Source organism: Manis pentadactyla, chromosome 2, assembly GCF_030020395.1.
Source record: "Manis pentadactyla isolate mManPen7 chromosome 2, mManPen7.hap1, whole genome shotgun sequence".
NCBI lineage: Eukaryota > Metazoa > Chordata > Mammalia > Pholidota > Manidae > Manis > Manis pentadactyla.
In genome coordinates this window covers 225,007,264-225,017,794 of record NC_080020.1, presented here as the reverse complement: position 1 = coordinate 225,017,794, position 10,531 = coordinate 225,007,264, and the positions used below count along the sequence as shown (strand labels likewise).

General features: G+C 51.2%; 1 long non-coding RNA gene across 1 annotated transcript; it reads right to left on the bottom strand.

Annotated features, from left to right (window-relative positions):
* Window positions 1-6,975: 6,975 nt before the first annotated feature.
* LOC130682726 (uncharacterized) lies at window positions 6,976-10,160 on the bottom strand. Its single transcript, XR_008996020.1, has 3 exons — window positions 9,792-10,160; window positions 8,534-8,717; window positions 6,976-7,379 (listed from the first exon to the last, which is right to left on the bottom strand). It is a non-coding gene; the product is annotated as an uncharacterized LOC130682726 (long non-coding RNA).
* Window positions 10,161-10,531: the final 371 nt, after the last annotated feature.

The following is a 10,531-nucleotide window of genomic DNA, read 5'->3' as shown; positions in this document are numbered from 1 at the left end:
ACTGGGCTGCACGGGAGGAGGAGCAGGGTGGCAGAGCTCTGCTATCAGACTCTCCTCTGGGCTTAACAGAAACGGACTTTATTAACAGGAAAAGAGAAGCAGTTGGTTGCTGACTTGCCCTAGACATTGCTGCCACTGCTCTCACGCTCAGAAAGCCTGTCTCGCCTGCCAGCCGGGCAGGGCGGCCTTGCAGGGCCTGAACGAGGCAGAGACTATTGATCACCAAGTCTTCCATTACTGCTGGTTCTCTGGCCTGTGACAGTCATTCATCAGGAATTTCAGGGACAGCTGAGGCCAGCTTGAGTTTATCAATGAGGTTCACTGCAGAAACTGTTGAGAAAGTCTCCGTGTAGGTGAGATGCAGGCCTGCAGGTTTATTCTCAACCATCATCATCACTGAGGGACATGGACAGGTGGTGGCTGGTCTCCAAAGACACCCCATGAGCCACCGCTCCCATATACAGTTCACAGCCTTGGTCGGCACCCTCCTTGCCACACCACGTTGTGTCTGGGCTGGCAACTGTGATTCGGATTAATCCACAGAAGGTGGCAAAACAGATGCTCTACCAGCTCCAGCCCCCTGGAGAACCTGACAGCTTTGCTCCTGCGATCTGGGGGGTGGGGGCTCTAGTGCCATGCACAGAGGCTGGCTGCCCCGCTGGAGAGAATACCTGGAGTCTCTGCACGGGCGGCCATGGGGACCACACAGAGACACTGTGTCCAGGCCACCCCAGCCGTCCAGACTTCCCCAGCCCAGGCGCCAGCAATGAAGGAGCTGCCTGGGTTGCTCTGTTCCTGGCAGACATCACATGGGACAGAGTGAGCCATCCCCACCCTGCCCAACCCGGGGCCCCGACCCACAGAATCCTGAGCAATAACAAACACGGTTTCTTTCAGGCTCTACGTTCCAGGGTGGTTTGTTAAGCAGCAGTAACTAAAACCAAGAAGAACTAGGGGTACCCATGGTTTGTAGTCAGGGTTCCAAGAAAACAGAGACAAAGTATGAGGTATGCTAGCTGTGGGTCCCCTTTCTTTAAAATAACTAACATAGGCAGAGTGGCTTTGACCCCAGCTCAGCCCTGACCCACTGCTAAACCTTGAGCCAGTTAGCTGACCTCTCTGGGCCTTCATTTCCACCTTAGTCAATGCTTTCAGGCTCTACATTCTGGGGTGGTTTGTTAAGCAGCAGTAACTAAAACCAAGAAGAACTAGGGGTACCCATGGTTTGTAGTCAGGGTTCCAAGAAAACAGAGACAAAGTATGAGGTATGCTAGCTGTGGGTCCCCTTTCTTTAAAATAACTAACATAGGCAGAGTGGCTTTGACCCCAGCTCAGCCCTGACCCACTGCTAAACCTTGAGCCAGTTAGCTGACCTCTCTGGGCCTTCATTTCCACCTTAGTCAATGGGGATGATAATAGTATTCACTTCAGACCGTGGTTTCAGGATTAATTGAGTTAATGTTTGTAGAATAGAGCAGTGCTAGGCACAGTGTATGTTCTGTATTTGTTAAATAGGCAGCACCTGAGAGAGCTTCCTTGGCAACTGCTGTATTCTACCTGCCTCCAGGTATGCCCTCTTTTTGTGGGGCCACAGCACCTGCCCTCCAGCCTTGGAGCACTGGCTTTTTATTGGGGTGAGGCGGGGACCCCTTTAAACAGTGTGAGTAGGATGTAGGGTCTAGTGAAGCTTCCCTAAAATGATCCCTTTCCTGGGAGTCTGCTGGGGTCCAGACTCAACCTGCAGAGTGGAGGGTGCCCAAATCCAGAGAAAGCGCGACTGGCCAAAAGGAGCTTTAACTGGGGGGAACCCTGCCCCATGGGGTTCCTCCTTGTCCTGCTTGTTTATGCTGAAGGTTAAGTGCAGGCTTCCACCAGCCACTGGGCACAGGTGTACAGCTGGGCCCTGGGGCATTCCTGTGGATGAAGTTTGAGAGCCCAGGACAAGCCTCTGGCACTACTCTCTGTGGAGGGTGGGCGAGCAAGAATGCATTTTCACCCCAAAGTAATGTCCTACACTATGGTTGGGTTCTTAGAAATCCACAAGAATATGGTAAGTATGAGACAGCTGACAAGTATTAGGCACTTAGATGAGCAGCTCAGCTTAAATACTCCACGGGCACTATCTCCATTCTTGTCCCTGATAATCCTCTGGAAAAAGACTGTTTTACAGATGAGGAACCCAAAACCTAGGTTAAATAATTTGTCTCCAGGCTCAAAGCTAGTATCAGAGCTGTTACTCAAATTCACTTTAAAAGTCATTATCTTACCCACTATGCTGCATTATTATTGGTAATACAAATAATAGTAATATCAATAGTAAAAACTACTGGGATTTTAGGAATCCATTTCTATATGGTACCTGGTCACTCTGAAAATAAGTGCATTTGGCTGTGGTAAGGGCTGGGACGCAGGGAACAGAGGGTCCCTGCTCGCAAACACGGCGCCCTCCGCAGAACCCTCAGTAGCTGCCACACTGAGCCCTTGCCGGGTCCTGGGTGCTTCATCGCCTCCCACCATTCATCCACACCCCTCTGCGAACAGGAGTCACTGCCCCTTTCGTAGATGAGGAAACCGACAAAAGGTCACCGGCCAGGAAGTGTCGGAGCTGAGACAGGAACGCGTGGCATCTGCGATTCCCAAGCCCACCAGTCTCCTCCTCTACCAGTCACCATGGGGAAGAGCATGGGGCACAGCTGCTTCCAGAGCTTCTGATGACCAAAAATGCTTAAAAACAAATGTGGGGAAACGTGGGAGGACAGAATTCCCCAACTGACCCCAACTCAGTGCCTCTTAAAATCGGAACACATCAGCTTTACACCAGGGAAATCACGGCAGCTGAGCAGAGGTTAACAACCAACGTGTTTCTTCTTCCATTTTACTGATTGAATGCCTGGTCCATGCCAGGGTGTTGGTGGGCACACACTCCTTTGCATTTAATCCCCACAACCCACCTGTAATGTGGATATTTTTACCCCCACTTTACAGCCAAAGAAACTGATGTTTAGAGAGAGAGAAATGTACTCGTGCCTGCGCCGCTCCAGAAGCCGTGTCCTTCCCGGGTGTATCGGAGGGACAAGAAAGGCCGATGCTCCCACGACACTCGGAGCTGCGTTGTCACTGTTCAGCTAAGGGCAGTGAGGCCCATGAGGGGTGTGGCTCCTGGAGAGTCTGCAGACTTGAGGTGGAGAACAGAGGGATTGACGGCGAAGCGTTCCCTCTGCATCACCCTCCCCAAGGGCCGGCACCCTGGCTCACTCCCCTGTGGCACTGTACCCTCCCTGCGCGCTGCCCAGAAAAAGGCAGAAACCGGGGAAAGAGAAGCAAGCAGGGGTGCTGGGGGGGAAGATGTGTATCCAAGTGGCCAAAAGTCACTGGCAAGGGGCTCAGGCTGCCCCAGCTTCCTTTCTCCCCTCAGGCTGTGAAGGGGAGGCTCTGTCTCCACCCTGGCATCTCTGCAACTGAGCATTTTTTCTGCGTGTGACCTTTCCCCCAGGAGGATGCCTTTTGTCACTCTTCAATGGCCTCTTCACAGCTTCTCTCAACCTCTTTTATTCTTTTTTGGCTTTGAGGACATCTATGTTTCACTCATTCTTTTTTGGCTTTAGGACATGTATGTTTCAGCCAATGATTTTGCTCAATATCTAACTCATCTTCTGTCTTGAAAGAAAACCAAAAGGGGATGAGATAAAATCATGGGTGGATTTCCAGCCAGCCCATGTGTGCACCAGTGTGAGAGGAGCATCTTCCTGTGGGCACTCTGTTTTTAGTGGAATTGCATCTGGGACAGTGGCCTGGTGTGATATCCTGAAGAACAGGCACAATATATCTCTCATCTCTCAGTGCATTTAAGCCACCATGCTTAGATCTTTTCTGTAGCTGGCACCTGAGGCCCACTGCTATTTCCATGACCAAGAACGTCCCAGCTGTGTGCCCAGGTGATGGTAGTGGGGCCGGCCCTGTAATGCACGCAGATCGGCCACAGCTCCACCACAGAGGAGGGGGAGAGACGATATTCCCTCGGCACTGTCAGCAAAGGCGGGAAGGCAGCAGAAGGCTCGGGGTGCACTTCAAACTCCAGGACAAACATTTCTAACAAGGATCTGAGGATAGAATGAAGGCATTCCAAGAACAGGAATGGGGGGAAATATCACATCTTCATTTTCATCATCTCTCACAGAAATTAAGCATTTGTTTTCATGGTGAAGGCAACAGATCCCGCAGCATAAATGGTACTATAACTTTGTCACCAACAGATCTGCAGATACTTTTATATGCTACAGTTGTTCCAGATATATCAAAATGTTATGCCCATTGCTACTTCAAACCTATGAAAGCCGTTATATCTATACCAGATCATGTTAATAAAGGTAATGGAATGCATATAGTACCGAGTCACAAATTGGAGGTTTAAAAGTGCATGTATCAACATAATAAAACATTACGTATCTTTCATTTTTTTATAATCTTGTGTGTTTTATTTTTTGTGTTTAGAAACATTCCTTTTGAGCAGGGGGTCCACAGGCCTCATCAGCCGGCCAAAGGGGCCGGCGGCGGAACGATGCTTAAGACCGTGGGTGAGTGGGGATGGAGGCTCCTCCGCCCAGGCCCCTGGAGGTGGGGAAAGGAAAAGAAGAAGAGAAAAGAGGAGGAGGAGGACTGGAAATGGTACCTAAGGAAACCAGAGGACCAAGAAAGAAAAACAGAGCTTTCCAAAATGATTCTAAGAACACAGCAAACAATAAGCGAATAACACTGAGTAAATGAAGCAGAGATTTAAAAGAATCTGAAGACAAATGTAAAACACCCTCAAATATCTATAAACACTGAAATGCCTAAAGAATGGCTCCCCACCAAAGGTGCAAAGAGGCCCCGCTTCTGAGCCAGGGTCTCCAGAAGCCCCTCGGCCTGAGCCTGCTGAGGCCAAGGCCAGGATAAGGGAAGTTCTGGGCTCCCCAGTGGTTCCTACAGGGGAATGACGAGACCCAAGTGCCCTCTCTCTGGCTGAAAGCAGTAAAGGATGCCGTCTGGGTGATGAGACTCCTGCCCCAGCTCCAGCTCAGTACTTGTGTGACAGAAGCGCTGTCCCCAGGGACTTCCCTCGGGACCCATGCAGAGCCAGCACCCCGCTGAGGCAGCCTGGGGGCCTGGCCCCGAGCATGGAGCCCTCCTGACTGTTGGACAGGCCTGCGTCTTCTCATTTTCCCCTTTGGTTATTATGTCAGATCAGACAGAACCTTCTAACACTGATTCAGCTAGGGGGCCAATGGGACCACCACCCCTGTTTCCTGCTTTCTAGCATCTTCTCCATTGCTTTCACTAAGAAGGGCTCCCCGCAAAGCAGACCCTGACACTAGGTGAAGGACAGAGGAGTGGCGGAAGGTGGCCACATAGGGCTGTGTCATCTCACCAGCTCTCCCTGAGGGGAGTAGTGCGTGATCTCTGGGGGAACTCTGGGAGCCCGAGAAAGACACAACTCAGAGCTACCCCACCGAAGGAGCCAGGGAGCTGAGGCACTGAAATGCATGGTCCATGCATGGTGACAAAGGGTGGTGGTGATAAATTCTCTGGCAGCAGCCAAAGGAAATCCTCCAGCCTAGAAAGGCATGTGCTGCCAGTGCGAGTTAGCTGGTCGGTACTGAGAAAGGACAGCGATAGGATACGGCCGGGCACCGGTAGCCTGGCTGCAGACCTCAGACAGATCTCCTGGGCTTCCACAGGCACGCCACAAACTCCACCATTACCCTGTCATGTAGGACTGGTATCGCTAGCTCCGAGTTACAAAAGAGGAAATAGAGGCTCCTGCCTCTCTGCCAAGTTCAAACAAGCAGTAAAATGCAAAGCTGAGAATTGATCACAGACTTGCCTGGCTCAAAGACAGGGTTTTCCACTACACGATACTCCCTCTAACATCTCAGAAGGCACTGGGGCAGGGCTGGCTTCCCGGGCGTGAGACACATGCACTCACACAGGGCTGTGGGCTCAGAAAGGACCCGTGGTTTAATACTCTGCAATTACACCATCTTGAAATGTACTGATTTTTGAAGTAGGGCATTTGACTAGAGATTTTCATTTTGCATTGGACCGCAAACTACATAGCAGGTCCTCACTTCCTGAAGAAATGCATCTCAAACTCTTAGCCACTTGAAATCTGACCAGCTCTACAGAACTAATTAAAATATCCCTGCCCCTTGGATAATTTTCCTCCTCAAAATTACCCCAAGAATTAACAGGTGATAATGGTTTAAGAGCACACTCCCAGCAACAAAGAGGCCAAATTATTTCTCCACAGCCCTGGCTGCTGCTTTAATCCTCTCACTCCCTCCCTGTGTAGGAGCACAGCAGTTAATGACCTGCAATAAATCCAAGAAGCTGTGACTTGAAAGCTGCTGAGGCCCAGCTAGGAAACAGATCTATATTTTCTTTGAGAGGTGGTATCCAGGTTACCTGGGCCCAGCAAGGATTCCTCGATATTAAGGCTGTTTTTCTTTTAAGACGCCCATAGACATTGCTACTGTCTCACCCAGGGACTTGTATTTCTTCCTTTAATCACCTGCACCTACCCTTTTATCTAACCTTTCCAGATGGCTTGCTCTTTAAAGTGCGATGGCAGTGCGATAGCTGGATTATCAGACAAAGGAGATGGGAGATCATAAATGTGGTGCTGAAGGGGAACTGCCCCAAAGTCGGAAGATGTGGTCCCCCTAAGACCATGTTGAGTCATGTGCTGGAGCTGCAGCCATGCAAGAGCCTGTGGCATCGGGTCACCGCCCCTCCCCACCAATGTGCATACGCTAGCAAAGTTTGGTGATTACAGAAGGATTCCTGAGGCCACTAAGGCTGCCCAGACACTTATACAAGCTGCAGTTCCCCATTCGGCTAAACCCTCTCTTAAAGACAGATCTATGTGATACAAGCCAAGTTTGCAGTACTCTCCCGTCTGCCTGGAAAAGTGCATAAACCAGCTTTTTTTCCCTTCCAGCAGCACCCCTGCAGAGCACCAAAGGGCATTCCTAAGAGAAAACAGGCCCACAATCCCTTAGCCTCAGTTCCAATATCAAAAAATCTCAGAAAACAGAGTTTTTCTCAACATATTTGGTCAAAATCCGTGCTGGACTTAACTGAAGCTAAATATTATCTTTAATTGTGCCAAAATATTAATGTGTTTGGCTCCCCGGGACGTGCTGTGATGGTTGCACGGTAGGAAGTAGATGCCCTCCAACACCCTTCTGAGCCCCGAGACAGGGTAAATCCCGCAGCACGTTTGCTCCCGGGGCTGCGGCTGAGGGGCTGCGCTCTGTTCCTCCCCCGTGCGCCGACCACAGGACACTCACGGTTCAGGACGTCTGAGCAGGCAGGCTCTCGTCCAAGAGGCTGGGAAGCTGAGAAGAGATGAGACACACTGTGGGTTCCAAACCTGGGGAGTCCCCCGCTGAAACCCCAAACCAGCCCTGTGCGCAGAGGCGGGGAGAGACGGGAGAAAGCGGCAGCCACCCCAGGTGGGTGGGCGGCAGGTTTAATTAGCAGGGAAACTTATATAGAGGCTTGTCTGGAGCACACGCAAGACAAGGAGATCCTGAACAATTTAGAGGCCATACCGGGGGCAGACCTGTGTACCATCCACGTGGTCTCTACACACACGCCCTATCAAGTCTACGTACTCGAACCAGCTCCAGCTGTGGGAAAGGTGGGCGACCAGAATCTCTGTTCCAGGGATGAGGTGGGGGGTGGGGGCAAGGAGCCTCCGATAGCCCAGGTCCAGCCAGAGGATTAACGGGGTGGGGGGATGGGGGTCACATCCTCTTGATGACCGCCCCCAACACCTACACAGATAATCATTGTATGAAGTAGAACACCATCAATTCTGGTTGTGGGAAATCTGGAGTGCCTCGGGGGGGAGATATAATGGAACTAGAAGGTGGCCTGGAAGGGAGAAGTCGCCCCCTATGGGTAAGGAACCGGGGCCGGAAGCTGGAGGGGAAATGTGGGATCCAGGAGCTCAGTTTTATGAGAGTGGAAGGTCTAAGAGAGAACGGGAAACAAAGTCACAAAACAAGCCACAGCAGAGAGAGCTTTGAGTCCCCAGGGAGGCAAAGCTCAGCGATGCCACCTGGGCTGTTTTCGGGAAGTTAAATTCTAGCACGGCTGCTAAGAGCCCAGAGCGGGTGCCTGGGCAGGAGACCCTGCGGGAATCCAGTGCGCAGGTGGTGAAGAGGCCGACTGGGTGGGACTGGTAGAGTCAGCAGGAGCTCAGACTGAGAGAGGCCGCAGACGAGGGCCGGGGAAGGCGGGGAAGGCGGGGAAGCCCAGTCCTCAGCACAGAGCCAGGCACGTGAGCAGGAGCTGGGTGGGTCCGGGGCCCCCAGGCGTGGGCCTCTCGCATGCACTGCATTTCCCCCAGCCGCCATCAGCTCAGTACCATCAGCAGAGCTGTTCTTCCTTTGTATTTCTCTTCTAACCTACCAAGGGAGGCTTAATTATTTAAATCTCAATTAATCCCTGCAAGGGTGCTTGCATGAGAAGTTTGTTTAATTACCTCCTTTAAACTCCCTGTTGCACAGGCCTTATCTGGCTTATTGATTACTCCGCCACCAAGCTTCTCCCTCAGAACCGACAGCTGGGGTAGCTCAGAGATGCTTTAGGAGAAAATTGCACCGGTCCCTGTGCTCCTCCTTTCGCTGTTCAGGCTGCATCACATGGAGGACGGGACCCAGGACGGCCTGTCAGGAAAGGAGGCGCCAGAGTCTCGTCATCAAAGGCCTCCACCTCGTGTGCCCACCAGCATCCCTGGCCAGTGCCCAGAGCCCATGCGAGTCACATCACGTCCTCAGGCTGGCCCGATACCAGGTGTTCTCTGTTGCAGTGCTCGAGCAGCTTCCCACCCTCCCAGCCACGCTGCCTGCCCTGTGCCTGCTCAGATCCCTCCCCTCTTCCAGGGACCCACTCAAGCCCCACCTACTCAAAAACCCCTTCCTGCCCAACATTCCCAGGTCAACATTCCCAGAGCCTTGCTCAGTGCCCAGTTTGTTGGGCAAATTTCGCCAGGCAAAACTGACCCCTGTCTCCTTTGAGCTCTTGTTGTGAACTGAATGTTTGTGTCCCCCTGAAATTCATGTTTAAACTCTGATCCCCTATCTGATGGTATTAGGAGGTGGGGCCTTTGGGAGGTAATTAGGACACGAGGGTGGAGCCCCCATGAAGGGGATCAGTGCCCTTATGCGAAGAGGCCAGGGTCAGCTCGTTCCCTTTCTGACATCTGAGGACACCGCAAGAAGAGGGCTGCCTGTAAACCAAGAAAAGGGCCCTCACCAAGCACCCAGCCATGCTGGCACCCTGATCGCGGACTTCCCACCCCCACAGCTATGAGGAATAAATGTCTGTTGTGGAAGCCTTGCAGCTGATGGCCTTTGGCTCTAGCAATTTGAGCTAAAACAGCTCTCATGGGTTTTTCTATAAACTCACCCATTCTTTGAATGCGTTTACTTTGGGCATTGACCATTCCATTCATTGGGACTACACGTCCCCTAAGAGCAGGAGCATGTATGTCCTCACCTCACCACACACAGCAAGTGCCCAGACATTTCTGTGTGTATGGTTCACACACATAACACAGCATAGCATACACATAATAACGTGCACACACATCACATAAAGACATTCTGCACATCCGTGTGTCACGCAACCATCACTATTATCTAGTTCCAGAACATTTCACCACCTCAAAAGGAAACCTCCTAACCATTAAGGAGTCACTCCCCATTCTCTCCTCTCCCCAACCCCTGCCAACCACTGACCTGCTTCCCATCTCTGTGGATTTGCCTATTCTGGATGTTTCCTGTGAACACAATCATACAGTATGTGGCCTCTTGTGAGTGTCTTCTTTCGCTTTGCATCATGTTCTCAAGGTCCATCCAGGTAGTAGCATCAGAATGTCATTCGTTTTTATGGCTTGATAATATTCCATTGTATGGATGGACCAGCTTTTTTTTATTCGTTCATCAGTTGATGGACATTTGGGGTCAGACATTGCTTTCTGCTTTTGAGCATTTGCTTCTGGTTGGGCTCACTAGCTTCAGGAACATTCCCCCTTTCCACAGCACGTGGCACAGATGGCCAGTGGGCAGGAACTGTATCTCTGAAAGTGAGAAGGCAGCCCCCGTAGAGCACCTTACAGTCAATAAAGCACTTGAACACAGCCTGTTCACATCACTTGCCAACAACCCTTTGGGGCAGGTCCCGTGTCCTCGGTTATACAGATGAGAAAACAACACTTTGATGGGGGAGTGGATCGTGCAGGGCCACAACCCTCCTAAACTGGACAGTAGAGACTCCAACCCTTATCCTCTGCCTCTAAACTCTTCCCTCAATGCCATGCTGCCTTTCTGACCTGGAACAGTGAGCACACAGGGGTCATCTCTTCCTCACATCTTTCCTCACCCATTTCCCTCACCTCACGGGAGGACAAGAAGAAAATACTAGAACATTTATGTATATTTACCTTTTATCTTGTCCTTTTAAACTTACATTTTTATTT